At 43.0% G+C, this 16,294-nt stretch overlaps 1 protein-coding gene across 1 annotated transcript in view; it reads right to left on the bottom strand.

The window, feature by feature from the left end:
- Positions 1 to 6,108, bottom strand: part of KLHL15 (kelch like family member 15) — a 30,041-nt gene extending 23,933 nt beyond the window's left edge. The window contains exon 1 of the mRNA XM_055565637.1: positions 5,970 to 6,108. The gene's annotated coding sequence lies outside the window, so the exon portion shown is untranslated. The remainder of the gene's footprint in view (positions 1 to 5,969) is intronic.
- Positions 6,109 to 16,294: the final 10,186 nt, after the last annotated feature.

Raw genomic sequence — 16,294 nt, 5'->3', positions numbered from 1 at the left:
AAATAAAACAAAAATAACACACAAAAAACACATATAAACAAATAACAAGAAAAAGTGTAAGAAGAATACAAAAAAGGAAAACACAAAATTTATATAGATAATTATAGAAATTTAAGGAATAAATTAATAATTGTAAGAACTAATCACTAAAAGTAAACAAAATCAAGTAATTCTACAAAATCAATGAGGTTTGGAAAAAAAAAATCTGTTAAGGAGCTTTGAGAAAAGTTATTTACTAACAAACAAAATGCTCAGTGTACAAAAATCATGTATCCTCACTCTTGAAAACAGGTAAGTCAGATTAAGAGAAATCATGGGTTTATAAACCTGCATACCCTTGGCCTTCTACACTTCTGTATTCTACATTTGGCCTTCAGAATTTCAAACAGTAGGTTTTTTTCAAAAGGGGAACCAACTTAAACTAAATGACAAGGCATACTTATATTATCAGGAAAGAAACACTGGAGTTTGTCCTATTCCATAAACTTGGCACTGACTAAAGAAAAAAGAAAGCCTCACATTCTCTATGCATGAGAATGAGTGGTATAGTATTTCTCAAAGTGTGGTCCAGGGGCTTCAGTCCCCACAGAGGACTTTGTGAGATCAAAACAACTTTCATAATAATTTTAAAAGTGATTTTTCTTGTTTACTTTCATTCTCTCAGTGTTTTCCAGAGACTACATGTGATAAGAAATGATAAGAAGCCATTGTTTTTTATTAAGCCAGACATTAAAGAGACTTTCAAAAATGTAATAAAACTATGCCATTCTTCTAAGTTTTTTGTTGTTTGGGAAAGTAGTTATTTTTCATCTAAAAAATGCTATTTAGGAACTTCCCTGGTGGTCCAGTGGTTAAGACTCTGAGCTCCCAATGCAGGGGGCTCAGGAACTAAGATCCCACAGGCCCTGGTGAGGCCAGAAAAAAAAATTTAGAATTAACAAGTAATGGGACTTTAAATTCATTTTAAGTATTTTTTCAAACTTCCCAGTTTTAATTTCTAAAATGCTCAATATAAATAGATACAACCCACATAAACAAAAGCTCTTTGAGATTCCAATAAGTCTTAAGAATATAATGACGTTCTAAGACCAAAAAATTAAGCACCACTGACTGTACAAGAGATAAATGACAATACACACACACATACACAAAGCAACCTCTTCCCACCTCTGCTCTGAAAGACCATTACTGCTATTTATACCACAGAAATTTCTAACAGTTCAAACTCTCTAGTGACGAGTAAACAAAGTCTGATGAGGGTAAAACTAGACAGGAACTCAAAGGCAAAGAAATTAAATGCTTCCTTTTCAGCTAGAAGGCTGTCATTCTGATTGGAAGGCAAAACTGTAGGCAAGTAGAGATGTTTCAAAATTAACTAACCTCCATGTTTATGCCATAAGCAATAATTTAATGCTTTCACACTATCCCCACAGCTGCTTGAAAATTCATACAAATCCCTAATTTATTCAGTACCAAAGCTAGATTCTCAGAGGTTGATATGCGTATCTTCAGTGAAAATTTGAAATTATTTCATATTACCTTTATCCTCAAACTGTTAGCCTACCAATGTTAAACCCTATGTAGAAAATGCCATACTTGCATACTAAAAAGAAAACGCAAGGCTTACTATAGATAAAAACAGAATTTCTGAGTCATAAAATTCCTCACAATTTCTTTAATCTATAAAGTAAAAATCTTTTAACAATCTCAAAGTGACCAACTTAATCTAAAAGGAAAGAAAAATTCAAAAACAGACCAACTTTATTAGCTCTATTCACAGCCCTTTTACCCTGAGACATACTGCTCAAATTGAGAAACAATTAAGTCTAATATTAGAGAAAAGGCTGCCTAAGTTAATTAATTTGTTTAGTACTGGAAATTCTTTTTTGTCCATCAAAATGTTTTTATAACTCAGAACCAAACTGCCAATGACTATTTAACTAAGCTTTTAGGAAGGCTCTGGGTCCTCCAGCCTCCCAGTTGGCATCTGTTATCTAAATTACTTCATTTTTCAGGTATGTTTAGCATTTAGTCATCCTATAATAAAAAGAACCCTTATGAGAAAAAAAACCCACTCCTGTTTCAATGCTATTTTTTCATCAGAAGATTTTAATTTAATGCTCCTCTGCTTATTCCTCACAAGTAAAAGTAGTCCAAGAGTGATGTCATGGAAAACAGCTTCCCTAGCCTTTAGAGATTGGATCCAGTGAGAATTCTAGGAAAAGCCTCTACTGGGGAATAAAACCCCAAATCTTCTAAGTTACTTTCTAACATGAAATCATCAATACTATAATGTTAACATCTTAGTTTTACACAAGAAGTAAACAACTAAACTGAACCTTCTGGAAGGTCTTAATGTTATGATACGGATTTCCTGTAAATCTTTTAAGTGATGCAGAATCATTAACTAAATTCAATGATCTTATCAGAGACAAAGAATAAATCTTCTATTCGTTTCTATCTGCTTCAGTGATTCAGCCAGATGAATTTTAAAGGGCTTATATTAAAAACAGAAAGCCTGAGGAAATATCTTGCCTTTTCTAGTTTCTTTATTGCAAAGTTAAAATTTTTAATTCTGAAAAGGCCTCCCACTTTCGGACCAGCAATACATATATGTATATGTGTGTATATATATACACACAAACATATACCCATGGCAAAGATGAACTATGAGAGTTTCTCCAGTGACTCCTAGAACAGCAATAATAAATAATAATTATCTCCTAATTCCTGCCCCTTGTTCACCCTGTCCCAGACACACTAGCCTCTTTGCTGCTTCTTGAAAACCAGTCAACACACCCACCTTAAAGCCCCTAAACTCGCCGTTCCCTCTGCCTGGATCACTAATCCCAACATACATGGCTCCCTTTAGGTCTTTACTCCAGTGTTTTATCTTGGTGAGGCACCCCCCCACCCCACAACCCCTCTTTAAAAGAGAAAACCACCCACCCACCATATTCAACAGAAAATCTTCCTTTTCCTTTTCTGTTTTTTCTCCACAGTATACTAAATGAGATACAGGCTATATTCCTTACTCAGTTTATTTTTCTGTTGTTTTTCTTTTTTTGTTTTGTATTCACTGTTGTATTCCCAGAACCTTGCTAGGAACACTGCTTGGCACATAATAAGTGCTTAATAAATACTTATAGGATGAATAGATAAGTTTAACTCTCAGAACCCTCCATGCTCTGTAACCATCCCTGATTTAGAGATAAATCAAAACTCACGGGGGTTAAGTAACTTGCCCAAGGCTATGATTCCTAATAAGATGGGGCCAGTTTGACTTCAGAGCCTTGGAGTTTAACCACTATCCTGCAATCTTTCACCAATAACTGCCTTTCATGTCTCTTCAGTTAAAAAAAACAACAACACATCAGGACTTCCCTGGAGGCGCACTGGTTAAGACTCCCCTTCCAATGCAGGGGGTGCAGGTTCGATCCCTGGTCTGAGAACTAGGATTCCACATGCAGTGTGGCATGGCCAAAAATTTTTTTTAAATTAGGGGGGGAAAAAGTCCACACGGACTGAAAGTGAAAGTCTCTCAGTAGCATCCGACTATTTACAACCCCATGGACTGAACTCTCCAGGCCAGAATACTGGAGTGGGTAGCCTTTCCCTTCTCCAGCAGATCTTCCAAACCCAGGGATCATACCCAAGTCTTCCGCATTGCAGGCGGATTCTTTACCAGCTGAGCCACAATGGAAGCCCAAGAATACTGGAATGGGTAGCCTATTCCTTCTCCAGCGGATCTTCCCCACCCAGGAATCGAACTGGGGTCTCCTGCATTGCAGGCGGATTCTTTACCAACTGAGCTATCAGGGAAGCCCACATGGACTACAGCATACCAATTCAAAAGAAATATATTCTAATAATTTAATCCAACGTCTCCTAAGCTACAGAGCGATTCTCCTCACAGTTAATGTTTTTCACTCTCAAAACATTTAAAATAGGAAAAGGCAAATTTGACAACTGACGTGCTACATAATTTGGGGAGCCCAGGGCAAAATGAAAATGCGGGACCCCTCGTTCAAAAGCTGGAAAAAAGTGTCATTAAAGGTACTAAAGTATTAAAAAAAAAAAAAGTTACTGAAGTATAAAGCTTTCTCCTTTCTTCTGAGGTCTCCCTCTACATATCATGGTGTTCTTTTAATTTGCTGCTTAATGCATTCTAAGTAAAGATAAATCAGAAATTTACATTATTATCATGAATTTTACTGTTCACCTTTATATTGTACAATACCAGTTTTACACGCTGATTATTAAACCAAGTTTGGGGTTCTTCTGGACACCCATGAAGCCACACCAGTCCCGGTTCCAAAATTTTACCCCCAGGTAACCCAGATCAAGGCAAAAAGATGGCCAAACTTTGAAATTCCCAATAAAGCAATGATTTGCCAAAATTTTATCTTCAGGACAAGCAGTAAGTCCAACGTATAAAAGCTAGCACATTAAAGTAGGCTCTTCCTTTTGCTAATTTAATCCTGCCGCCTTATATTATTCTGCCTTTTTTAAAAAAACAAAAGCATATTCAGAAAGACAGTCGGCACTGGATTATAAATTTAATAAAACATTTCAGGAAAAAAACTCAGAAAACCCATTTATTAGCTAAAACTAACTATATATTTTAAAAAGCTTCTCTTTCACTTTTTATGACCCATTTTTAAAAGCCAGACCATATATTTTTAATGTGCCAAATAAGAATGATCCCATACTGTTACATATATATATTAAAAATTCTGATAAAAAATTTCGATTTTCAACCCACAAGTATTTAAGGCTTACGTATTTCATTATCCCCCGCCAAGCTAATCAGCAATAAAAAGTGCAAATTAACATCCCTTACCATAGAAAAACTGGTTCCAAGCACCAACTAAGTGTGGTGATGAATAAAGAGAGAATTAAATTACATAAACACTATATTAAGTGTCAAAAAGCTGAGATTTTCTATACATTTGTAGATCTATTACAGAAATTCGAATGCATGTATAAGCTCTCCAAAAACAATTTTCAAATTAGTAGAGATATTCAGGCATCTTGTTTCCTAGATACGAAAAACAAGCAATAAAAATTAAGGTATACATCTTAACACCATTTTCCAAATGACAATTTTATCAAGATATTAATCTTGAAAAGAAAAATGTAAATCCGAAAAATAGAAAAGACTCAACAAATGCAAGGTGTTTAATATTCCGAGTAAGCAAAAGGGCATAAGCGGCCTAGAAAAATGAAAAGCAAAGCACCTCAGAAACGTTAAATTTGAATTAAAGAATACCGTTATTTAAATAAGCAGTCAGCATTTCGGAGGAAGAAGGCCAAGCAATGTGACTATATCTAATCGATTCAGAGCAGTGCTTTACTAATTTCCGTCCTTATCGCTTATACTTATAATATAGTGAAAAAAGAGGCAGCAACAGTTAGCCACTACAACATTCACCACTCTGGCAAAGGTTACTTTAAAAATTGCCTTGCATTTTTACAACACTTTACAGCTACGGATTATTTTCACATATATGACCTCATACAGTCCTCACTACCCTGTGATGTGGCTATTACCGACTCGATTTCATAGATAAGAAACCGAGGTTCGGTAAGCGATTTTCTCAGAGTCACCTAGTCGAACCCAGACCTTCTGATTCCGCGTTTTACGCCTCGCATTTCGCATAGTTCTATTTCAGGCAAAAATAGCATTTTTAAAGGGAAGGAGCGGGATAGGGAGAAAATAATCATGGTACCTGCAGCTGTGTGCTGCAAAAAATGGCTGAATTATGCTTCTTCCTTTTTTTTTTTCTCCTTGGGAAAAAAATTAGATTTCAAACAATCTAAGTAAACTCAAAGAGAAATTAGATCTCGGCGTCAACCAAATGTGCGACTGGGGTCAGTGCTGAGGGGCTACCGAATCCGAACCTAGCGCGGAGCCGCGGACGAAGCCCGGGCTCCCGCAGGCCGGAGGGCCAGGGGCGGCTACGCACCTCGGGGGTCTGTCCAGCCTCTAGTGGACGGCAGTCTGCATCAGGAAGAAGCGGGCCAATGGGCCGGACGGTGGGCGGTCGGGCGCCGGGACGGCGCTCGGCAGGCTCCTCGAACGTCTACAAGAAGCCGCTCCCGGGCCGAGCCAGGGCGCTCTGGCGGGGGGCGAGACTGCGCGCCTGCGGCCCCCACGAAACCAGTCCTGGGAAAGAAGACAGCACTGAGGAGAGATTCGAGACAGTCGGGCGAGGCGGAGCGGCGTCGGGGCCGGGGTCGGCCTTGCCAACGCCAGGGGCTTCGCAGCGCCCGGCGGGGTTCGGCGGGAGGGCCGACGCGGGGCCTCGGGCGGAGAGAGGGGCTGGGGGGCCGCGGGTAGCAGGAGAAGCACCGGCGGTGAAGACGTCGACGACGGCGTCTCCGGGCTTCTGCCCCAGAGCGCGCGGAGCCTCAGGATCACCCACGCCGGGGGTGGAGGAAGGCGGGAAAGGGGCGGGAAAAGGGCGGAGCTTGCGGGGCCACGAGCCAGGGGCCGCTCCGGGCCGCGCGCCCCCTGCGGGCCGCGGGAGCCGCCCGGGGCCCGCCCAGGGAGGCGGGGCCCGCCGGCAGGGGGCCCGGTGCGCCGTCGTACAACGCGGAAGCCTGCCACGCGGGTAGGGCGGTCGAAGGGTGGGAAGCCGAGAGTTGGAACGCAAGCCCGGGAGGCACCCTCGGCCCCCGCCGGCGCCTCGAGGGGGCCCGCGCGCGGGCAGCGGCCTGGAGGGTGTTTACCTTCCCCCTGGTCGAGCGCCAATGCCGCCATCTTTCAGCCAGCGCGCGTCACTTCCGGCGCCGCGGGAGCGGGAGCGGGTGTGGGAGCGGGATGGGGGCAGGGCTGTCCCACGCCCGCGGGGCCCCACGTTCTGCCCGCCACGCCAGCGGGCCTCACGGAAGGAGTAAAGCGGTCGGCGCTGCGGCCGTGGGCCCGGCCCAACGCGGCTTCCCGTGCGGCTTCGCCGTCGGGGCTGGGAACTCTCGGCAGTGCTGGTCCCCTCGCCGCGGTCCCACTTCACTTGCACGAGCGGTGGGCTCGAGCCACTGTGGTGCGCCCACCCTCCACAAGTTGAGGGTTAGGGAACCCGGAAAATGTTTTTTTGCATCTGGCACACGGTGGGGGTGGGGGACTCGGGGACGATATGGAAGGTGCTTTGCGGTATCTACCTGTGTTATAAACGTGACTACATCTGCGCCAAATGACATCATTGTTTTAAAGGCAACTTGCAGCGGACTGTTGCGTCATAGTTCCACTTGGCTAGTTGCACAACAGTTACACGGTTCAGAAGTACATTTCCCAGAGGTGAGAAAATTCATAGAAGCCGGCATGTCTGCACCACACAGAAATGCCGGATCTAAAAATGCTGTTCTGTTTCTATTTGCGTCAAAATAGATGGCAAGAACGAACATTGAGAGCACTGATTTTAAGGGTTGTTCGTTTCTGACAAATCGGCTCTAGAGGTGTAGCTCATGCTTTTTACATACCGCCTTCTCTTGATTTAATAATTTAAAACTGCGTTACAGGACTGGTTTGTAAATTTATTGTTGTGAAATCTCTATGTGGGAAAAGTGTAGATGACAGAAAAACACAGTTGGAAGCCAGTGGTTCTACAGTTAACTGTAAGTCATCCATTGCCCATATCTGATCCTAAACACAAATTTCTCTTACCCCCACCCCCCGCCGCCATTTTCTCTTCAGACCAATAAACATCCCGAAGAAGTCACAGTGAGATGTATGGCTGAAAGCTATCATTAATCTCTTTCTAGCAAACTTGACTATGTCATGTTTCCCAAGAGGCCAGAATAGCACACGATGTACCATTTTGCTGAAGTAGTCTACTTCGTGGGAAAAAATAAGAGAATCACTCTCATCTTTTTAAAATAGGGAAATACGCGTCCCTTTTCCAATTTAAAGTATAAAACCAGCTTTTAAAAACTGTAAGTCATAAAATAACTTTAAAACGGCATAGATTCAACTTTGCACATCCAAAAGCGCTGATTTTGATTTTTGCACATTAGCTAACAGACATACATTTTAAACTATGCATTACGGAGTGGCACTGACCTCTTGGAGAGAGACTTCTGTTCCTTATTCAAGCGGGAACTGAAATGTATCTGTATTCTGAGTAGCAGGTGTACATACAACTGCAGTGGGTGACATCATGAGCTGTTGTCTTCCACACACTCCTTTTTTTTTAAGATTTATTTATTTATTTTTGACTGTGCTGGGTCGTCTTTGCTGCGTGGGCTTTCTCTAGTTTCGGCAAGCGGGGGCTACTCTTCTTGCATGTGCAGGCTTTTCATTGCAATGGCCTCTCTTGTTGTGGAGCATCCACCCTAGGGCGCAGGGGCTTCAGTAGCCGCTGCGCTCTCGGGCTCTAGAGCACAGGCTCCGTGGTTGTGGCATATGGGCTTAGTTGCTCTGAGGTATGTGGGATCTTCAGGGACCAGGGACCGAACCTGTATCTCTTGCACTGCAAGGCAGATTCTTAACCACTGGATCAGCAAGGAAGCCCCATCAGTACACTCCTTATTATGATATTTCATGGTTTCATTTGTGAAATTTCATCAAGTCCAAAATGTGTGTGTATAATAGATGGGGAAACGGTGCAAACAGTGTCAGACTTTATTTTTTGGGCTCCAAAATCACTGCGGATGGTGACTGCAGCCATGAAATTAAAAAACGCTTACTCCTTGGAAGAAAAGTTATGACCAACCTAGATAGCATATTGAAAAGCAGAGACATTACTTTGCCAACAAAGGTTCGTCTAGTCAAGGCTATGGTTTTTCCAGTGGTCATGTATGGATGTGAGAGTTGGACTGTGAAGAAGGCTGAGCACCGAAGAATTGATGCTTTTGAACCGTGGTGTTGGAGAAGACTCTTGAGAGTCCCTTGGACTGCAAGGAGATCCAACCAGTCCATTCTGAAGGAGATCAGCCCTGGGATTTCTTTGGAGGGAATGATGCTGAAGCTGAAACTCCAGTACTCTGGCCACCTCATGCGAAGAGTTGACTCATTGCAAAAGACTCTGATGCTGGGAGGGATTGGGGGCAGGAGGAGAAAGGGACGACAGAGGATGAGATGGTTGGATGGCATCACTGACTCGATGGACATGAGTTTGAGTGAACTCCCAGGGTCCACTCGATGGACAGGGAGGCCTGGCATGCTGCGATTCATGGGGTCGCAAAGAGTCGGACACGACTGAGTGACTGAACTGAACTGAACTGATAGATTCTGAAACTGAGCCATGTCTTTCCACCAATCTTTATATTTACTATGTAGAGCCCACCCCTGAAAAAAGTTATCTTCACTCACTGATGCCTCCCTCAGTACCACTTTTTAAAATGTGTTTTAAAACAAAATTTTAAAAAAAGCATAATACGTTTTTTAAAGTGAGTGTTTTATGGAAAGGTCTTAGTATATAATAAGAAGCATTCTGCTTCTAAGAGACCAACCAAAGTAAAACCACATCTTTTAAATTAACTCCTCCAGGTAATTCCTGTCTTCAGTTCTTTTCCTCACTGGAAAGTAATAGGAGCTCCTTAATGCCTTGAGGGCATCCTTTCACTCTGATAGAGCCCCATGGGGGAAGTGAAAGCTGCTTTTCCTAGCAGGCTGGCTTACTTTTTAAGAATACAGTCCTCAAACCAGGTATCTAGCAGTCCCGAAGCATGCTAGAGGCTTGGGACTGGGAATGGTAGTGGAGTTGGAAGGAAGTTCCCAGCCAGAAATTCTGAAGATTTAGGATACTGTATATCCACTATAACCCCTCCTCTCCATCATTTCTTTAAGGGTCTTTTAATTTTTATTTACTTATTTGGCTGTGCCGGGTCTTAGTTGTGGCTTGAGGGATCTCCGTTGTGGCATGCGGGATCTTTAGCTGTGGCATGTGAACTCTTAGTCACCACATGTGAGATCTAGTTCCCTGTTGTTCAGTTGCTCAGTTGTGTCTGGCTGTTTGCAACTCCGTGGACTGCAGCACTCCAGGTCTCCCTGTCCTTCACCATATCCCGTAGTTTGCTCAAACTCATGTCCATTGAGTTAGTGATGCCATCCAACCATCTTGTCCTCTGTCACCCACTTTTCCTCTTGCCCTCAATCTTTGCCAGCATCAGGGTATTTTCTAATGAGTCAGCTCTTCACATCTGGTGGCCCAAGTGTTGGAGTTTCAACTTCAGCATCATTCCTTCCAGTGAATATTCAGGATTGATTTCCTTTATGATTGACTAGTTTAATCAAAGGGACTCTCAACAGTCTTCTCCAACACAGTTTGAAAGCATCAGTGTTTCAGTGCTCAGCCTTCTTTAAGGTCCAACTCTCACATGCATACATGACTACTGGCAAATCCATAGCTTTGACTATATGGACCTTTATTGGCAAAGTAATGTCTCTGATTTTTAATATGCTGTCTAGGTTTGTCATAGCTTTCCTTCCAAGGTGCAATTGTCTTTTAATTTCATGGCTGCAGTCACCATCCACAGTGATTTTGGAGTCCCCCCCAAATAAAATCTGTCACGGTTGCCATTGTTTCCCCATCTATTTGCCGTGAAGTGATGGGACCGGATGCCATGATCTTAGTTTTTTTAATGTTGAGTTTTAAACCAGCTTTTTCACTCTCCTCTTTCACCTTCATCAAGAGGCTCTTTAGTTCCTCTTTGCTTTCTGCCATAAGGGTAGTGTCATCTGCATATCTGAGGTTATTGATATTTCTCCTGGCAATCTTGATTCCAGCTTGAGCTTCATCCAACCCAGCATTTCCCATGATGTACTCTGCATGTAAGTTAAATAAACAGGGTGACAATATACAGCCTTCAGGTACTTCTTTCCCAATTTGGAACCAGTCCATTGTTCCATGTCCAGTTCTGACTGTTGCTTCTTGACCTGCATACAGGTTTCTCAGGAGAGAGGTAAGATGGTCTGGTATTCCTGTCTCTTTAAGAATTTTTCATAGTTTGTTGTGATCCACATAATTGAAGGCTTTAGCATAGTCAATGAAGCAGAAGTAGATGTTTTTCTGAAATCTTCTTGCTTTTTCTGTGATCCAAGAGGTGTTGACCAAGAGGTGATCTCTGGTTCCTCTGCCTCTTCTAAATCCAGCTTGTACATCTGGAAGTTCTCAGTTCACATACTGTTGAAGCCTAGCCCTTGAAGGATTTTGAGCATTACCTTGCTAGCATGGGAAATGAGTGCAATTGTATGATAGTATGGACATTATCTGGCATTGCCTTTCTTTGGGATTGGAATAAAAACTGACCTTTTCCAGTTCTGTGGCCACTGCTGAGTTTTCCAAATTTGCTGGCATATTGAGTGCAGCACTTTTACAGCATCATCTTTTAGGATTTGAAATAGCTCAACTGGAATTCTGTCACCTCCACTAGCTTTGTTCATAGTGATGCTTCCTAAGGCCCACTTGACTTCGCAGTCCAAGGTGTTTGGCTCTAGGTGATGGATCACACCACTATGGTTATCCAGGTCATTAAGATCTTTTTGTATAGTTCTTCTGTGTATTCTTGCCACCTCTTTTTAATATCTTCTGCTTCTGTTAGGTCCTTTATTGTGCCCATCTTTGCATGAAAAGTTCCCTTGGTATCTCTAATTTTCTTGAAGAGATCTCTAGTCTTTCCCGTTCTGTTGTTTTCCTCTATTTCTTTGCATTGATCACTGAGGAAGGCTTTCTCATCTCTCCTTGCTATTCTTTGGAACTCTGCATTCAAATGGGTATATCTCTCCTTTTCTCCTTTGTCTTTCAGTTGTCTTCTTTTCTCAGCTATTTGTAAGGCCTCCTCAGACAACCATTTTGCATTTCTTTTTCTTGGGGATGGTTTTGATCATTGCCTCCTGTACAGTGTTAGGAGCCTCCGTCCATAGTTCTTCAGGCACTCTGTCTATCAGATCTAATACCTTGAATCTATTTGTCACTTCCACTGTATAATCATAAGGGATTTGGTGGCTCAGACAGTAAAGCGTCTGCCTACAATGTGGGAGACTCGGGTTCAATCCCTGTCGGGAAGATCTCCTGGAGAAGGAATTGGCAACCCACTCCAGTATTCTTGCCTGGAAAATCCCATGGACGGAGGAGCCTAGTGGTCCAAAGGGTCTCAAAGAGTTGGACACAACTGAGCGACTTCACTTTCACTTTCACTTTCATACCTGAATGCTCTAGTGGTTTTCCCTACTTTCTTCAATTTCAGTCTGAATTTGGCAGTAAGGAGTTCATGAAATGAGCCACAGTCGGCTCCTGGTCTTGTTTTTGCTGACTTTATAGAGCTTCTCCATCTCCGGCTGCAAAGAATGTAATCAGTCTGATTTTGGTGTTGACCATCTGGTGATGGCCACGTGTAGAGTCATCTCTTGTGTTGTTAGAAGAGGGTATTTGCTATGACCAGTGCGTTCTCTTGGCAAAACTCTGTTAGCCTTTGCCTTACTTCATTTTGTACTCCCAGGCAAACTTGCCTGTTACTCCAGGTATCTCTTGACTTCCTACTTTTGGGTTCCAGTCCCCTATAATGAAAAGGACATCTTTTTTTGGTGTTAGTTCTAGAAGGTCTTGTAGGTCCTCATAGAACTGTTCAGCTTCAACTTCTTCAGCATTAGTGGTTGGGGCATAGACTTGGATTACTGTGTAATTGAATGGGTTGCCTTGGAAACAAATAGAGATCATTCTGTCAATTTTGAGATTGCACCCAAGTACTGCATTTAGACTCTTGTTGACTATAAAGTCTACTCCATTTCTTCTAAGGGATTCCTTGCCCACAGGAGTAAATGTAATAGTTATCTGAATTAAAGAAGCCCATTCCCATCCATTTTAGTTCACTGATTCCTAAAATGCTGTTGTTCACTCTGGCCATCTCCTGTTTGACCACTTCCAATTTACCTTGATTCATGGATCTAACATTCCAGGTTCCTATGGAATATTTTTCTTTAGAGCATCAGACTTTACTTTCACCACCAGTTACATCTGTAACTGGGCGTTGTTTCCACTTTGGCTCAGCCTCTTTGTTCCTTTTGGAGCTATTTCTCCGCTCTTCTCTAGTAGCATATTGAGCACCTACCACCCTGCAGAGTTCATCTTTCAGTGTCATATCTTTTAGCCTTTTCATACTGTTCATGGGGATCTCAAGGCCAGAATGCTGAAGTGGTTTGCCATTCTCCCTGACCAGGGATCAAACCTAGGCCCTCTGCATTGGTAGCTCAGAGTTTTAGCCACTGGACCACCAGGGAAGTCTCTCTCTCTCTCTCTTTAAATAAATTGAGGCTTTTCAGAAATCCAGAGTCTGCAGTAATTATCTTGGTAATCACTTTTCATGTAACTAACCTCCACTCCAGTCTCAGGGAATCAGAGTTACATCCTCAGGAAAACCTAATAAAGCTGCACATGCATTTTCTTTCCTCTTGAAAACTTTTGCCAAGCACTCCCCTGAAGAGGTAACTTGTGGGATCCAGTCTCTCTCAGTCCTTCAGGGCCCACCAGTATCCCCCAAATCCATACAAACTTCTTCTGTGGGTCTGCTCCATGACCTGTACACTGACCCATTCAACAAGTTGGTGGCTCTTGCCCTAAGCATTATTTCCTGGTCACTGTCCCAGATGAGTGCTATGCTCAGTTGTGTCCTCTTTATGACCCTATGGACTGTAGCCCACCAGGCTTCTCTGTCCATGGGATTCTCCAGGCAAGAATACTGGAGTGGGTTGCCATGCCCTTCTCCAGGGGATCTTCCCAACCCCAGGATTGAACCCGCCTCTCTTTTGTCCCTGCATTGGCAGGTGGGTTCTTTACCACTAGGTACCTCTGGGAGGCCCTAACCCAGATGGAGCCTTCAACGTGCAATCTGAGGGTTCCCAGATTTTCCAGCCTTGACAGTTTGTTGTTTTAACAGCCAAATAGAATAACTTGAATCTTTATGTTGCGTGACTAATAGGAAATTGGTGTTTTCATGAATGTTGGAGGACTCCTGGTTAATGTTTCCCCATCTTGGTTATCACTGGTCACGTGTCACTTGGAATGGCTCTTCTTAGCTTCTCTCCAATTACTTCTGGCCTTCTGATCTGTCACCACCTCTCCACATTTCTCCAGCTCTCTCCTTGCACTTCATGACATACAAACTTAATTTTCCCTGCACTTCCCTAGGAAAGCAAAAGCCTAAAGCCTTCACAAAGAAACTTCAATCTCTTTAAAAACAGGTCACAGGTTCTAGAGATCCTTGCACAGGGATGTTCTCTTTGATCATCTCAAAGTCAGACCTGGACTATTTGGTGTGAACCCATTGTTAAACATATCAGTTGTTTCTCCCATCTCTCTTCCCAAATCTCATGAGTCCCCAGACCCATCCCCTGGGCCCAGCTAGGAGAATACGAAATCCAAAAGGGTTGTGGACGCGAAAAGAAGCAAAGGCCCTTCCAAGGGCCCTCCCCTCATGAAACTGTGTTCGAAATATTTACAAATGTGTCATTTCACCAACATAGGGAGCCACCGCACCACCGAAAGGAAAATTGAAGTGATAATTTGTATCTTTATTGTCAAGAAGACTCAACACTGTGATTCTTCCAGAAACCCAATGCTTCTTCATATTTCACTTCCATCCTTAAAGCCCTAGCAAACAATTCTCTGCTAGAAGTGGTTAGAGGAACTGCTTTGCACCTGTGGTCATCCAAAAGGCGTTCAAAACTATTCAGGTTTGGTTTCAGAGTCCCTAACACACGGTGACAGGTTTAGACAGCATGGGGTGCTGTGTGTGCAATCACAGATGAGAAAGTGCAGTCTAGGGTTCAATGGGTCAAGCAAGGCTACTCAGAGGCAATGATTGCTAAGTACAGTCCAAAGGGAAGGAGGAAAGGGGAAAAGGAAATGGGTAAAGGACACCCATAGGGCAGTGCCTTCCAGGCCTGAAAGAGTCAGCCAGGCACATTTATTTAGAGAACCGCCAAAAATTTAGTAGAGTCACAGTAGGACATGAAGGGGAGAGGGAAAAGAAGCAAAACTCAGGACGGCTGGCATGTGTAGACCTTGGCAGTCAGGGCTTCTGCCCTCCTGTGTCACTACTTACCTCCTGCTCTTTCCACTGTATTATGTTATTATGTGTCCTCAGTTACTCAGTCCTGTTCAACTCTTTGCGACCGCATGGACTGTAGCCCACCAGGCTCCTCTGTCCGTGGAATTTTCCAGTGGGTTGCTGTTTCCTTCTCCAGAGGATCTTCCTGATCCAGGGAACAAACCCATGTCTCTTGGGTCTCCTGCATCGGCAGGCAGATTCTTTACCAGCTGAGCCACCTGGGAAGACCATTATGTTATTATACTAATTAACATATTAAATGATCTTCACACTGTTGCATTTTTTTTAACTCCTAGTTAATTAAATAAATTGTTCATTATAATCTACTAATTTACTTATTCATGCCATAAATATTTATGAGTGCCTTTGTTGTTGTTCACTCTCGATAAGTTTCATCCGACTCTTTATGACCTCATGGACTGTAGCTCGCCGGGCTTCCCTGTCCTTCACTATCTCCCGGAGTTTGCTCAGACTCACGTCCATTGAGTTAGTGATGCCATCCAACCATCTCCCTGGTGGCTCAGACGGTAAAGAGGCTGCCTGCAGTGCAGGAGATCCGAGTTTGATCCCTGGGTCGGGAAGATCCCCTGGAGAAGGATATGGCAACCCACTCCGGTATCCTTGCCTAGAAAATTCCATGGACAGAGGAGTCTGGCAGGCTACAGTCCATGGGGTTACAAAGAGTCGGACACAACTGAGTGACTTGACTTTCTTTCCAACCATCTTATCCTCTGTCACCCACTTCTCCTCTCACCCTCAATCTTTCCCAACATCAGATCTTCCAGTGAGTCAGCTCTTCACATCAGGTGTGCAAAAGTAGTGGAGCTTCAGCTTCAGCATCAGTCCTTCCAACAAATATTCAGGGTTGATTTCCTTTAAGGTTGACTGGTTTGATCTCCTTTCTATCCAAGGGACTCTCAAGAGTCTTCTTCAAGATCACAATTCAAAAGTATCAGTTCTTCAGCACTCAGCCTTCTTTATGGTTCAACTTGGACATCTGTATGTGACTGCTAGAAAAAAACATAGCTTTGACTATATGTACCTTTGTTGGCAAAGTGATATCTCTGCTTTTTAATACAGTAAGTTTGTTATAGCTTTTCTTCCAAGGAGCAATTGACTTTTAATTTCGTGGCTGCAGTCACTGTCCACAGTGATTTTGGAGCCCAAGAAAATAAAATCTGTCACTGTTCCCACTTTTTCCCCTTCTATTTGCCCTGAAGTGATGGGACTGGATGCCATGATCTTC

This window comes from Bubalus kerabau, chromosome X (genome assembly GCF_029407905.1).
Source record: "Bubalus kerabau isolate K-KA32 ecotype Philippines breed swamp buffalo chromosome X, PCC_UOA_SB_1v2, whole genome shotgun sequence".
Taxonomy (NCBI): Eukaryota; Metazoa; Chordata; class Mammalia; order Artiodactyla; family Bovidae; genus Bubalus; species Bubalus kerabau.
Note: the sequence above shows the minus strand (reverse complement) of the source record. Positions and strands in the feature narration are given on the sequence as shown.